General features: G+C 41.0%; 12 non-coding genes across 12 annotated transcripts; all 12 read left to right on the top strand.

The window, feature by feature from the left end:
* The first annotated feature begins 794 nt into the window (after nucleotides 1-794).
* Nucleotides 795-876, top strand: TRNAL-AAG (transfer RNA leucine (anticodon AAG)). Its single transcript has one exon. It is a non-coding gene; the product is annotated as a tRNA-Leu (tRNA).
* Nucleotides 877-1,353: 477 nt separating this feature from the next.
* Nucleotides 1,354-1,435, top strand: TRNAL-AAG (transfer RNA leucine (anticodon AAG)). Its single transcript has one exon. It is a non-coding gene; the product is annotated as a tRNA-Leu (tRNA).
* A 477-nt stretch (nucleotides 1,436-1,912) lies between these two features.
* Nucleotides 1,913-1,994, top strand: TRNAL-AAG (transfer RNA leucine (anticodon AAG)). The gene has a single exon. It is a non-coding gene; the product is annotated as a tRNA-Leu (tRNA).
* A 1,595-nt stretch (nucleotides 1,995-3,589) lies between these two features.
* Nucleotides 3,590-3,671, top strand: TRNAL-AAG (transfer RNA leucine (anticodon AAG)). Its single transcript has one exon. It is a non-coding gene; the product is annotated as a tRNA-Leu (tRNA).
* Nucleotides 3,672-4,148: 477 nt separating this feature from the next.
* TRNAL-AAG (transfer RNA leucine (anticodon AAG)) lies at nucleotides 4,149-4,230 on the top strand. Its single transcript has one exon. It is a non-coding gene; the product is annotated as a tRNA-Leu (tRNA).
* Nucleotides 4,231-5,266: 1,036 nt separating this feature from the next.
* Nucleotides 5,267-5,348, top strand: TRNAL-AAG (transfer RNA leucine (anticodon AAG)). The gene has a single exon. It is a non-coding gene; the product is annotated as a tRNA-Leu (tRNA).
* A 2,696-nt stretch (nucleotides 5,349-8,044) lies between these two features.
* Nucleotides 8,045-8,126, top strand: TRNAL-AAG (transfer RNA leucine (anticodon AAG)). Its single transcript has one exon. It is a non-coding gene; the product is annotated as a tRNA-Leu (tRNA).
* Nucleotides 8,127-8,603: 477 nt separating this feature from the next.
* Nucleotides 8,604-8,685, top strand: TRNAL-UAG (transfer RNA leucine (anticodon UAG)). Its single transcript has one exon. It is a non-coding gene; the product is annotated as a tRNA-Leu (tRNA).
* A 1,595-nt stretch (nucleotides 8,686-10,280) lies between these two features.
* Nucleotides 10,281-10,362, top strand: TRNAL-AAG (transfer RNA leucine (anticodon AAG)). Its single transcript has one exon. It is a non-coding gene; the product is annotated as a tRNA-Leu (tRNA).
* A 477-nt stretch (nucleotides 10,363-10,839) lies between these two features.
* Nucleotides 10,840-10,921, top strand: TRNAL-UAG (transfer RNA leucine (anticodon UAG)). Its single transcript has one exon. It is a non-coding gene; the product is annotated as a tRNA-Leu (tRNA).
* A 477-nt stretch (nucleotides 10,922-11,398) lies between these two features.
* On the top strand, nucleotides 11,399-11,480 carry TRNAL-AAG (transfer RNA leucine (anticodon AAG)). The gene has a single exon. It is a non-coding gene; the product is annotated as a tRNA-Leu (tRNA).
* A 1,595-nt stretch (nucleotides 11,481-13,075) lies between these two features.
* Nucleotides 13,076-13,157, top strand: TRNAL-AAG (transfer RNA leucine (anticodon AAG)). The gene has a single exon. It is a non-coding gene; the product is annotated as a tRNA-Leu (tRNA).
* Nucleotides 13,158-14,248: the final 1,091 nt, after the last annotated feature.

Consider the following 14,248-nt stretch of genomic DNA (forward strand, 5'->3'; position numbering starts at 1 on the left):
AGAAACATCTGAAAAAGCAGTAGTGCGGTAATACTGTTGAACTCATGTGCGTTTGCTTCCTTTCTAACTGGAGGAATGCATTTTCAGCCTTCTGCTGCCATCATTAAATATTCAGCTCGAATGCAGCAACAATTCTTCTTTTTAAATCAAATTCTGGAAAAGGATTTCTTGCCAGGAGAAATGTTCTTTATGAAATCTCTTGGACATTTTGATCCCAAATTATCCACTTATTCATGGTAGCATGGCCGAGCGGTCTAACGCGTTGGATTAAGGCTCCAGTCTCTTTGGAGGCGTGGGTTCGAATCTCACTGCTGCCAGTTTTCAATTTTGAAAGCTCTCAAGTTGCTTTCTGAACATTTTAGTGGTCAGAAGAACTTGCTTTTGATGATGCTCAGAAATGGACTTTTTGGCCTTTTCTGAAACCGAACAAACTCTATAAGAAAAGGCTTTTGATGATATTCCCAAGATGTTATGGCACAGATTAAGCTACCCTGATGCGCTAGCTAAGTAGACATTAGGCGCACTCCACGATCTTGCACTTCAAAGCCTTCAATAGCCTAGAAACATCTGAAAAAGCAGTAGTGCGGTAATACTGTTGAACTCACTTGCGTTTGCTTCCTTTCTAACTGGAGGAATGCATTTTCAGCCTTCTGCTGCCATCATTAAATATTCAGCTCGAATGCAGCAACAATTCTTCTTTTTAAATCAAATTCTGGAAAAGGATTTCTTGCCAGGAGAAATGTTCTTTATGAAATCTCTTGGACATTTTGATCCAAAATTATCCACTTTTTCATGGTAGCATGGCCGAGCGGTCTAAGGCGCTGGATTAAGGCTCCAGTCTCTTTGGAGGCGTGGGTTCGAATCCCACTGCTGCCAGTTTTCAATTTTGAAAGCTCTCAAGTTGCTTTCTGAACATTTTAGTGGTCAGAAGAACTTGCTTTTGATGATGCTCAGAAATGGACTTTTTGGCCTTTTCTGAAACCGAACAAACTGTATAAGAAAAGGCTTTTGATGATATTCCCAAGATGTTATGGCACAGATTAAGCTACCCTGATGCGCTAGCTAAGTAGACATTAGGCGCACTCCACGATCTTGCACTTCAAAGCCTTCAATAGCCTAGAAACATCTGAAAAAGCAGTAGTGCGGTAATACTGTTGAACTCATGTGCGTTTGCTTCCTTTCTAACTGGAGGAATGCATTTTCAGCCTTCTGCTGCCATCATTAAATATTCAGCTCGAATGCAGCAACAATTCTTCTTTTTAAATCAAATTCTGGAAAAGGATTTCTTGCCAAGAGAAATGTTCGTTATGAAATCTCTTGGACATTTTGATCCAAAATTATCCAGTTTTTCATGGTAGCATGGCCGAGCGGTCTAAGGCGCTGGATTAAGGCTCCAGTCTCTTTGGAGGCGTGGGTTCGAATCCCACTGCTGCCAGTTTTCAATTTTGAAAGCTCTCAAGTTGCTTTCTGAACATTTTAGTGGTCAGAAGAACTTGCTTTTGATGATGCTCAGAAATGGACTTTTTGGCCTTTTCTGAAACCGAACAAACTGTATAAGAAAAGGCTTTTGATGATATTCCCAAGATGTTATGGCACAGATTAAGCTACCCTGATGCGCTAGCTAAGTAGACATTAGGCGCACTCCACGATCTTGCACTTCAAAGCCTTCAATAGCCTAGAAACATCTGAAAAAGCAGTAGTGCGGTAATACTGTTGAACTCACTTGCGTTTGCTTCCTTTCTAACTGGAGGAATGCATTTTCAGCCTTCTGCTACCATCATTAAATATTCAGCTCGAATGCAGCAACAATTCTTCTTTTTAAATCAAATTCTGGAAAAGGATTTCTTGCCAGGAGAAATGTTTTTTATGAAATCTCTTGGACATTTTGATCCAAAATTATCCAGTTTTTCATGGTAGCATGGCCGAGCGGTCTAAGGCGCTGGATTAAGGCTCCAGTCTCTTTGGAGGCGTGGGTTCGAATCCCACTGCTGCCAGTTTTCAATTTTGAAAGCTCTCAAGTTGCTTTCTGAACATTTTAGTGGTCAGAAGAACTTGCTTTTGATGATGCTCAGAAATGGACTTTTTGGCCTTTTCTGAAACCGGACAAACTCTATAAGAAAAGGCTTTTGATGATATTCCCAAGATGTTATGGCACAGATTAAGCTACCCTGATGCGCTAGCTAAGTAGACATTAGGCGCACTCCACGATCTTGCACTTCAAAGCCTTCAATAGCCTAGAAACATCTGAAAAAGCAGTAGTGCGGTAATACTGTTGAACTCATGTGCGTTTGCTTCCTTTCTAACTGGAGGAATGCATTTTCAGCCTTCTGCTGCCATCATTAAATATTCAGCTCGAATGCAGCAACAATTCTTCTTTTTAAATCAAATTCTGGAAAAGGATTTCTTGCCAAGAGAAATGTTCGTTATGAAATCTCTTGGACATTTTGATCCCAAATTATCCACTTTTTCGTGGTAGCATGGCCGAGCGGTCTAAGGCGCTGGATTAAGGCTCCAGTCTCTTTGGAGGCGTGGGTTCGAATCCCACTGCTGTCAGTTTTCAATCTTGAAAGCTCTCAAGTTGCTTTCTGAACATTTTAGTGGTCAGAAGAACTTGCTTTTGATGATGCTCAGAAATGGACTTTTTGGCCTTTTCTGAAACCGGACAAACTCTATAAGAAAAGGCTTTTGATGATATTCCCAAGATGTTATGGCACAGATTAAGCTACCCTGATGCGCTAGCTAAGTAGACATTAGGCGCACTCCACGATCTTGCACTTCAAAGCCTTCAATAGCCTAGAAACATCTGAAAAAGCAGTAGTGCGGTAATACTGTTGAACTCATGTGCGTTTGCTTCCTTTCTAACTGGAGGAATGCATTTTCAGCCTTCTGCTGCCATCATTAAATATTCAGCTCGAATGCAGCAACAATTCTTCTTTTTAAATCAAATTCTGGAAAAGGATTTCTTGCCAGGAGAAATGTTCTTTATGAAATCTCTTGGACATTTTGATCCCAAATTATCCACTTATTCATGGTAGCATGGCCGAGCGGTCTAACGCGTTGGATTAAGGCTCCAGTCTCTTTGGAGGCGTGGGTTCGAATCTCACTGCTGCCAGTTTTCAATTTTGAAAGCTCTCAAGTTGCTTTCTGAACATTTTAGTGGTCAGAAGAACTTGCTTTTGATGATGCTCAGAAATGGACTTTTTGGCCTTTTCTGAAACCGAACAAACTCTATAAGAAAAGGCTTTTGATGATATTCCCAAGATGTTATGGCACAGATTAAGCTACCCTGATGCGCTAGCTAAGTAGACATTAGGCGCACTCCACGATCTTGCACTTCAAAGCCTTCAATAGCCTAGAAACATCTGAAAAAGCAGTAGTGCGGTAATACTGTTGAACTCACTTGCGTTTGCTTCCTTTCTAACTGGAGGAATGCATTTTCAGCCTTCTGCTGCCATCATTAAATATTCAGCTCGAATGCAGCAACAATTCTTCTTTTTAAATCAAATTCTGGAAAAGGATTTCTTGCCAGGAGAAATGTTCTTTATGAAATCTCTTGGACATTTTGATGCCAAATTATCCACTTTTTCATGGTAGCATGGCCGAGCGGTCTAAGGCGCTGGATTAAGGCTCCAGTCTCTTTGGAGGCGTGGGTTCGAATCCCACTGCTGCCAGTTTTCAATTTTGAAAGCTCTCAAGTTGCTTTCTGAACATTTTAGTGGTCAGAAGAACTTGCTTTTGATGATGCTCAGAAATTGACTTTTTGGCCTTTTCTGAAACCGAACAAACTCTATAAGAAAAGGCTTTTGATGATATTCCCAAGATGTTATGGCACAGATTAAGCTACCCTGATGCGCTAGCTAAGTAGACATTAGGCGCACTCCACGATCTTGCACTTCAAAGCCTTCAATAGCCTAGAAACATCTGAAAAAGCAGTAGTGCGGTAATACTGTTGAACTCACTTGCGTTTGCTTCCTTTCTAACTGGAGGAATGCATTTTCAGCCTTCTGCTGCCATCATTAAATATTCAGCTCGAATGCAGCAACAATTCTTCTTTTTAAATCAAATTCTGGAAAAGGATTTCTTGCCAGGAGAAATGTTCTTTATGAAATCTCTTGGACATTTTGATCCAAAATTATCCAGTTTTTCATGGTAGCATGGCCGAGCGGTCTAAGGCGCTGGATTAAGGCTCCAGTCTCTTTGGAGGCGTGGGTTCGAATCCCACTGCTGCCAGTTTTCAATTTTGAAAGCTCTCAAGTTGCTTTCTGAACATTTTAGTGGTCAGAAGAACTTGCTTTTGATGATGCTCAGAAATGGACTTTTTGGCCTTCTCTGAAACCGAACAAACTCTATAAGAAAAGGCTTTTGATGATATTCCCAAGATGTTATGGCACAGATTAAGCTACCCTGATGCGCTAGCTAAGTAGACATTAGGCGCACTCCACGATCTTGCACTTCAAAGCCTTCAATAGCCTAGAAACATCTGAAAAAGCAGTAGTGCGGTAATACTGTTGAACTCACTTGCGTTTGCTTCCTTTCTAACTGGAGGAATGCATTTTCAGCCTTCTGCTGCCATCATTAAATATTCAGCTCGAATGCAGCAACAATTCTTCTTTTTAAATCAAATTCTGGAAAAGGATTTCTTGCCAGGAGAAATGTTCTTTATGAAATCTCTTGGACATTTTGATGCCAAATTATCCACTTTTTCATGGTAGCATGGCCGAGCGGTCTAACGCGCTGGATTAAGGCTCCAGTCTCTTTGGAGGCGTGGGTTCGAACCACACTGCTGCCAGTTTTCAATCTTGAAAGCTCTCAAGTTGCTTTCTGAACATTTTAGTGGTCAGAAGAACTTGCTTTTGATGATGCTCAGAAATGGACTTTTTGGCCTTTTCTGAAACCGAACAAACTCTATAAGAAAAGGCTTTTGATGATATTCCCAAGATGTTATGGCACAGATTAAGCTACCCTGATGCGCTAGCTAAGTAGACATTAGGCGCACTCCACGATCTTGCACTTCAAAGCCTTCAATAGCCTAGAAACATCTGAAAAAGCAGTAGTGCGGTAATACTGTTGAACTCACTTGCGTTTGCTTCCTTTCTAACTGGAGGAATGCATTTTCAGCCTTCTGCTGCCATCATTAAATATTCAGCTCGAATGCAGCAACAATTCTTCTTTTTAAATCAAATTCTGGAAAAGGATTTCTTGCCAGGAGAAATGTTCTTTATGAAATCTCTTGGACATTTTGATCCAAAATTATCCAGTTTTTCATGGTAGCATGGCCGAGCGGTCTAAGGCGCTGGATTAAGGCTCCAGTCTCTTTGGAGGCGTGGGTTCGAATCCCACTGCTGCCAGTTTTCAATTTTGAAAGCTCTCAAGTTGCTTTCTGAACATTTTAGTGGTCAGAAGAACTTGCTTTTGATGATGCTCAGAAATGGACTTTTTGGCCTTTTCTGAAACCGAACAAACTCTATAAGAAAAGGCTTTTGATGATATTCCCAAGATGTTATGGCACAGATTAAGCTACCCTGATGCGCTAGCTAAGTAGACATTAGGCGCACTCCACGATCTTGCACTTCAAAGCCTTCAATAGCCTAGAAACATCTGAAAAAGCAGTAGTGCGGTAATACTGTTGAACTCACTTGCGTTTGCTTCCTTTCTAACTGGAGGAATGCATTTTCAGCCTTCTGCTGCCATCATTAAATATTCAGCTCGAATGCAGCAACAATTCTTCTTTTTAAATCAAATTCTGGAAAAGGATTTCTTGCCAGGAGAAATGTTCTTTATGAAATCTCTTGGACATTTTGATCCAAAATTATCCAGTTTTTCATGGTAGCATGGCCGAGCGGTCTAACGCGCTGGATTTAGGCTCCAGTCTCTTTGGAGGCGTGGGTTCGAACCACACTGCTGCCAGTTTTCAATTTTGAAAGCTCTCAAGTTGCTTTCTGAACATTTTAGTGGTCAGAAGAACTTGCTTTTGATGATGCTCAGAAATGGACTTTTTGGCCTTCTCTGAAACCGAACAAACTCTATAAGAAAAGGCTTTTGATGATATTCCCAAGATGTTATGGCACAGATTAAGCTACCCTGATGCGCTAGCTAAGTAGACATTAGGCGCACTCCACGATCTTGCACTTCAAAGCCTTCAATAGCCTAGAAACATCTGAAAAAGCAGTAGTGCGGTAATACTGTTGAACTCACTTGCGTTTGCTTCCTTTCTAACTGGAGGAATGCATTTTCAGCCTTCTGCTGCCATCATTAAATATTCAGCTCGAATGCAGCAACAATTCTTCTTTTTAAATCAAATTCTGGAAAAGGATTTCTTGCCAGGAGAAATGTTCTTTATGAAATCTCTTGGACATTTTGATGCCAAATTATCCACTTTTTCATGGTAGCATGGCCGAGCGGTCTAACGCGCTGGATTAAGGCTCCAGTCTCTTTGGAGGCGTGGGTTCGAACCACACTGCTGCCAGTTTTCAATCTTGAAAGCTCTCAAGTTGCTTTCTGAACATTTTAGTGGTCAGAAGAACTTGCTTTTGATGATGCTCAGAAATGGACTTTTTGGCCTTTTCTGAAACCGAACAAACTCTATAAGAAAAGGCTTTTGATGATATTCCCAAGATGTTATGGCACAGATTAAACTACCCCGATGCGCTAGCTAAGTAGACATTAGGCGCACTCCACGATCTTGCACTTCAAAGCCTTCAATAGCCTAGAAACATCTGAAAAAGCAGTAGTGCGGTAATACTGTTGAACTCACTTGCGTTTGCTTCCTTTCTAACTGGAGGAATGCATTTTCAGCCTTCTGCTGCCATCATTAAATATTCAGCTCGAATGCAGCAACAATTCTTCTTTTTAAATCAAATTCTGGAAAAGGATTTCTTGCCAGGAGAAATGTTCTTTATGAAATCTCTTGGACATTTTGATCCAAAATTATCCAGTTTTTCATGGTAGCATGGCAGAGCGGTCTAAGGCGCTGGATTAAGGCTCCAGTCTCTTTGGAGGCGTGGGTTCGAATCCCACTGCTGCCAGTTTTCAATTGCTTTCTGAACATTTTAGTGGTCAGAAGAACTTGCTTTTGATGATGCTCAGAAATGGACTTTTTGGCCTTTTCTGAAACCGAACAAACTCTATAAGAAAAGGCTTTTGATGATATTCCCAAGATGTTATGGCACAGATTAAGCTACCCTGATGCGCTAGCTAAGTAGACATTAGGCGCACTCCACGATCTTGCACTTCAAAGCCTTCAATAGCCTAGAAACATCTGAAAAAGCAGTAGTGCGGTAATACTGTTGAACTCACTTGCGTTTGCTTCCTTTCTAACTGGAGGAATGCATTTTCAGCCTTCTGCTGCCATCATTAAATATTCAGCTCGAATGCAGCAACAATTCTTCTTTTTAAATCAAATTCTGGAAAAGGATTTCTTGCCAGGAGAAATGTTCTTTATGAAATCTCTTGGACATTTTGATGCCAAATTATCCACTTTTTCATGGTAGCATGGCCGAGCGGTCTAACGCGCTGGATTAAGGCTCCAGTCTCTTTGGAGGCGTGGGTTCGAATCTCACTGCTGCCTGTTTTCAATTTTGAAAGCTCTCAAGTTGCTTTCTGAACATTTTAGTGGTCAGAAGAACTTGCTTTTGATGATGCTCAGAAATGGACTTTTTGGCCTTTTCTGAAACCGAACAAACTCTATAAGAAAAGGCTTTTGATGATATTCCCAAGATGTTATGGCACAGATTAAGCTACCCTGATGCGCTAGCTAAGTAGACATTAGGCGCACTCCACGATCTTGCACTTCAAAGCCTTCAATAGCCTAGAAACATCTGAAAAAGCAGTAGTGCGGTAATACTGTTGAACTCACTTGCGTTTGCTTCCTTTCTAACTGGAGGAATGCATTTTCAGCCTTCTGCTGCCATCATTAAATATTCAGCTCGAATGCAGCAACAATTCTTCTTTTTAAATCAAATTCTGGAAAAGGATTTCTTGCCAGGAGAAATGTTCTTTATGAAATCTCTTGGACATTTTGATCCAAAATTATCCACTTTTTCATGGTAGCATGGCCGAGCGGTCTAAGGCGCTGGATTAAGGCTCCAGTCTCTTTGGAGGCGTGGGTTCGAATCCCACTGCTGCCAGTTTTCAATTTTGAAAGCTCTCAAGTTGCTTTCTGAACATTTTAGTGGTCAGAAGAACTTGCTTTTGATGATGCTCAGAAATGGACTTTTTGGCCTTTTCTGAAACCGAACAAACTCTATAAGAAAAGGCTTTTGATGATATTCCCAAGATGTTATGGCACAGATTAAGCTACCCTGATGCGCTAGCTAAGTAGACATTAGGCGCACTCCACGATCTTGCACTTCAAAGCCTTCAATAGCCTAGAAACATCTGAAAAAGCAGTAGTGCGGTAATACTGTTGAACTCACTTGCGTTTGCTTCCTTTCTAACTGGAGGAATGCATTTTCAGCCTTCTGCTGCCATCATTAAATATTCAGCTCGAATGCAGCAACAATTCTTCTTTTTAAATCAAATTCTGGAAAAGGATTTCTTGCCAGGAGAAATGTTCTTTATGAAATCTCTTGGACATTTTGATCCAAAATTATCCACTTTTTCATGGTAGCATGGCCGAGCGGTCTAAGGTGCTGGATTTAGGCTCCAGTCTCTTTGGAGGCGTGGGTTCGAATCCCACTGCTGCCAGTTTTCAACTTTGAAAGCTCTCAAGTTGCTTTCTGAACATTTTAGTGGTCAGAAGAACTTGCTTTTGAGGATGCTCAGAAATGGACTTTTTGGCCTTTTCTGAAACCGAACAAACTCTATAAGAAAAGGCTTTTGATGATATTTCCAAGATGTTATGGCACAGATTAAGCTACCCCGATGCGCTAGCTAAGTAGACATTAGGCGCACTCCACGATCTTGCACTTCAAAGCCTTCAATAGCCTAGAAACATCTGAAAAAGCAGTAGTGCGGTAATACTGTTGAACTCACTTGCGTTTGCTTCCTTTCTAACTGGAGGAATGCATTTTCAGCCTTCTGCTGCCATCATTAAATATTCAGCTCGAATGCAGCAACAATTCTTCTTTTTAAATCAAATTCTGGAAAAGGATTTCTTGCCAGGAGAAATGTTCTTTATGAAATCTCTTGGACATTTTGATCCAAAATTATCCAGTTTTTCATGGTAGCATGGCCGAGCGGTCTAAGGCGCTGGATTAAGGCTCCAGTCTCTTTGGAGGCGTTGGTTCGAATCGCACTGCTGCCAGTTTTCAATTTTGAAAGCTCTCAAGTTGCTTTCTGAACATTTTAGTGGTCAGAAGAACTTGCTTTTGATGATGCTCAGAAATGGACTTTTTGGCCTTTTCTGAAACCGAACAAACTCTATAAGAAAAGGCTTTTGATGATATTCCCAAGATGTTATGGCACAGATTAAGCTACCCCGATGCGCTAGCTAAGTAGACATTAGGCGCACTCCACGATCTTGCACTTCAAAGCCTTCAATAGCCTAGAAACATCTGAAAAAGCAGTAGTGCGGTAATACTGTTGAACTCACTTGCGTTTGCTTCCTTTCTAACTGGAGGAATGCATTTTCAGCCTTCTGCTACCATCATTAAATATTCAGCTCGAATGCAGCAACAATTCTTCTTTTTAAATCAAATTCTGGAAAAGGATTTCTTGCCAGGAGAAATGTTCTTTATGAAATCTCTTGGACATTTTGATCCCAAATTATCCACTTTTTCATGGTAGCATGGCCGAGCGGTCTAAGGCGCTGGATTAAGGCTCCAGTCTCTTTGGAGGCGTGGGTTCGAACCACACTGCTGCCAGTTTTCAATTTTGAAAGCTCTCAAGTTGCTTTCTGAACATTTTAGTGGTCAGAAGAACTTGCTTTTGATGATGCTCAGAAATGGACTTTTTGGCCTTTTCTGAAACCGAACAAACTCTATAAGAAAAGGCTTTTGATGATATTCCCAAGATGTTATGGCACAGATTAAGCTACCCTGATGCGCTAGCTAAGTAGACATTAGGCGCACTCCACGATCTTGCACTTCAAAGCCTTCAATAGCCTAGAAACATCTGAAAAAGCAGTAGTGCGGTAATACTGTTGAACTCACGTGCGTTTGCTTCCTTTCTAACTGGAGGAATGCATTTTCAGCCTTCTGCTGCCATCATTAAATATTCAGCTCGAATGCAGCAACAATTCTTCTTTTTAAATCAAATTCTGGAAAAGGATTTCTTGCCAAGAGAAATGTTCTTTATGAAATCTCTTGGACATTTTGATCCCAAATTATCCACTTTTTCATGGTAGCATGGCCGAGCGGTCTAAGGCGCTGGATTAAGGCTCCAGTCTCTTTGGAGGCGTGGGTTCGAATCCCACTGCTGCCAGTTTTCAATTTTGAAAGCTCTCAAGTTGCTTTCTGAGCATTTTAGTGGTCAGAAGAACTTGCTTTTGATGATGCTCAGAAATGGACTTTTTGGCCTTTTCTGAAACCGAACAAACTCTATAAGAAAAGGCTTTTGATGATATTCCCAAGATGTTATGGCACAGATTAAGCTACCCTGATGCGCTAGCTAAGTAGACATTAGGCGCACTCCACGATCTTGCACTTCAAAGCCTTCAATAGCCTAGAAACATCTGAAAAAGCAGTAGTGCGGTAATACTGTTGAACTCACTTGCGTTTGCTTCCTTTCTAACTGGAGGAATGCATTTTCAGCCTTCTGCTGCCATCATTAAATATTCAGCTCGAATGCAGCAACAATTCTTCTTTTTAAATCAAATTCTGGAAAAGGATTTCTTGCCAGGAGAAATGTTCTTTATGAAATCTCTTGGACATTTTGATCCAAAATTATCCACTTTTTCATGGTAGCATGGCCGAGCGGTCTAAGGTGCTGGATTTAGGCTCCAGTCTCTTTGGAGGCGTGGGTTCGAATCCCACTGCTGCCAGTTTTCAACTTTGAAAGCTCTCAAGTTGCTTTCTGAACATTTTAGTGGTCAGAAGAACTTGCTTTTGAGGATGCTCAGAAATGGACTTTTTGGCCTTTTCTGAAACCGAACAAACTCTATAAGAAAAGGCTTTTGATGATATTTCCAAGATGTTATGGCACAGATTAAGCTACCCCGATGCGCTAGCTAAGTAGACATTAGGCGCACTCCACGATCTTGCACTTCAAAGCCTTCAATAGCCTAGAAACATCTGAAAAAGCAGTAGTGCGGTAATACTGTTGAACTCACTTGCGTTTGCTTCCTTTCTAACTGGAGGAATGCATTTTCAGCCTTCTGCTGCCATCATTAAATATTCAGCTCGAATGCAGCAACAATTCTTCTTTTTAAATCAAATTCTGGAAAAGGATTTCTTGCCAGGAGAAATGTTCTTTATGAAATCTCTTGGACATTTTGATCCAAAATTATCCAGTTTTTCATGGTAGCATGGCCGAGCGGTCTAAGGCGCTGGATTAAGGCTCCAGTCTCTTTGGAGGCGTGGGTTCGAATCCCACTGCTGCCAGTTTTCAATTTTGAAAGCTCTCAAGTTGCTTTCTGAACATTTTAGTGGTCAGAAGAACTTGCTTTTGATGATGCTCAGAAATGGACTTTTTGGCCTTTTCTGAAACCGAACAAACTCTATAAGAAAAGGCTTTTGATGATATTCCCAAGATGTTATGGCACAGATTAAGCTACCCCGATGCGCTAGCTAAGTAGACATTAGGCGCACTCCACGATCTTGCACTTCAAAGCCTTCAATAGCCTAGAAACATCTGAAAAAGCAGTAGTGCGGTAATACTGTTGAACTCACTTGCGTTTGCTTCCTTTCTAACTGGAGGAATGCATTTTCAGCCTTCTGCTACCATCATTAAATATTCAGCTCGAATGCAGCAACAATTCTTCTTTTTAAATCAAATTCTGGAAAAGGATTTCTTGCCAGGAGAAATGTTCTTTATGAAATCTCTTGGACATTTTGATCCAAAATTATCCACTTTTTCATGGTAGCATGGCCGAGCGGTCTAAGGCGCTGGATTAAGGCTCCAGTCTCTTTGGAGGCGTGGGTTCGAATCCCACTGCTGCTAGTTTTCAATTTTGAAAGCTCTCAAGTTGCTTTCTGAACATTTTAGTGGTCAGAAGAACTTGCTTTTGATGATGCTCAGAAATGGACTTTTTGGCCTTTTCTGAAACCGAACAAACTCTATAAGAAAAGGCTTTTGATGATATTCCCAAGATGTTATGGCACAGATTAAGCTACCCTGATGCGCTAGCTAAGTAGACATTAGGCGCACTCCACGATCTTGCACTTCAAAGCCTTCAATAGCCTAGAAACATCTGAAAAAGCAGTAGTGCGGTAATACTGTTGAACTCACTTGCGTTTGCTTCCTTTCTAACTGGAGGAATGCATTTTCAGCCTTCTGCTGCCATCATTAAATATTCAGCTCGAATGCAGCAACAATTCTTCTTTTTAAATCAAATTCTGGAAAAGGATTTCTTGCCAGGAGAAATGTTCTTTATGAAATCTCTTGGACATTTTGATCCCAAATTATCCACTTTTTCATGGTAGCATGGCCGAGCGGTCTAAGGCGCTGGATTAAGGCTCCAGTCTCTTTGGAGGCGTGGGTTCGAACCACACTGCTGCCAGTTTTCAATTTTGAAAGCTCTCAAGTTGCTTTCTGAACATTTTAGTGGTCAGAAGAACTTGCTTTTGATGATGCTCAGAAATGGACTTTTTGGCCTTTTCTGAAACCGAACAAACTCTATAAGAAAAGGCTTTTGATTATATTCCCAAGATGTTATGGCACAGATTAAGCTACCCCGATGCGCTAGCTAAGTAGACATTAGGCGCACTCCACGATCTTGCACTTCAAAGCCTTCAATAGCCTAGAAACATCTGAAAAAGCAGTAGTGCGGTAATACTGTTGAACTCACGTGCGTTTGCTTCCTTTCTAACTGGAGGAATGCATTTTCAGCCTTCTGCTACCATCATTAAATATTCAGCTCGAATGCAGCAACAATTCTTCTTTTTAAATCAAATTCTGGAAAAGGATTTCTTGCCAGGAGAAATGTTCTTTATGAAATCTCTTGGACATTTTGATCCAAAATTATCCAGTTTTTCATGGTAGCATGGCCGAGCGGTCTAAGGCGCTGGATTAAGGCTCCAGTCTCTTTGGAGGCGTGGGTTCGAATCCCACTGCTGCCAGTTTTCAATTTTGAAAGCTCTCAAGTTGCTTTCTGAACATTTTAGTGGTCAGAAGAACTTGCTTTTGATGATGCTCAGAAATGGACTTTTTGGCCTTTTCTGAAACCGAACAAACTGTATAAGAAAAGGCTTTTGATGATATTCCCAAGATGTTATGGCACAGATTAAGCTACCCCGATGCGCTAGCTAAGTAGACATTAGGCGCACTCCACGATCTTGCACTTCAAAGCCTTCAATAGCCTAGAAACATCTGAAAAAGCAGTAGTGCGGTAATACTGTTGAACTCACTTGCGTTTGCTTCCTTTCTAACTGGAGGAATGCATTTTCAGCCTTCTGCTACCATCATTAAATATTCAGCTCGAATGCAGCAACAATTCTTCTTTTTAAATCAAATTCTGGAAAAGGATTTCTTGCCAGGAGAAATGTTCTTTATGAAATCTCTTGGACATTTTGATCCAAAATTATCCACTTTTTCATGGTAGCATGGCCGAGCGGTCTAAGGCGCTGGATTAAGGCTCCAGTCTCTTTGGAGGCGTGGGTTCGAATCCCACTGCTGCTAGTTTTCAATTTTGAAAGCTCTCAAGTTGCTTTCTGAACATTTTAGTGGTCAGAAGAACTTGCTTTTGATGATGCTCAGAAATGGACTTTTTGGCCTTTTCTGAAACCGAACAAACTCTATAAGAAAAGGCTTTTGATGATATTCCCAAGATGTTATGGCACAGATTAAGCTACCCTGATGCGCTAGCTAAGTAGACATTAGGCGCACTCCACGATCTTGCACTTCAAAGCCTTCAATAGCCTAGAAACATCTGAAAAAGCAGTAGTGCGGTAATACTGTTGAACTCACTTGCGTTTGCTTCCTTTCTAACTGGAGGAATGCATTTTCAGCCTTCTGCTGCCATCATTAAATATTCAGCTCGAATGCAGCAACAATTCTTCTTTTTAAATCAAATTCTGGAAAAGGATTTCTTGCCAGGAGAAATGTTCTTTATGAAATCTCTTGGACATTTTGATCCCAAATTATCCACTTTTTCATGGTAGCATGGCCGAGCGGTCTAAGGCGCTGGATTAAGGCTCCAGTCTCTTTGGAG

Source organism: Eleutherodactylus coqui, chromosome 13, assembly GCF_035609145.1.
Source record: "Eleutherodactylus coqui strain aEleCoq1 chromosome 13, aEleCoq1.hap1, whole genome shotgun sequence".
NCBI lineage: Eukaryota > Metazoa > Chordata > Amphibia > Anura > Eleutherodactylidae > Eleutherodactylus > Eleutherodactylus coqui.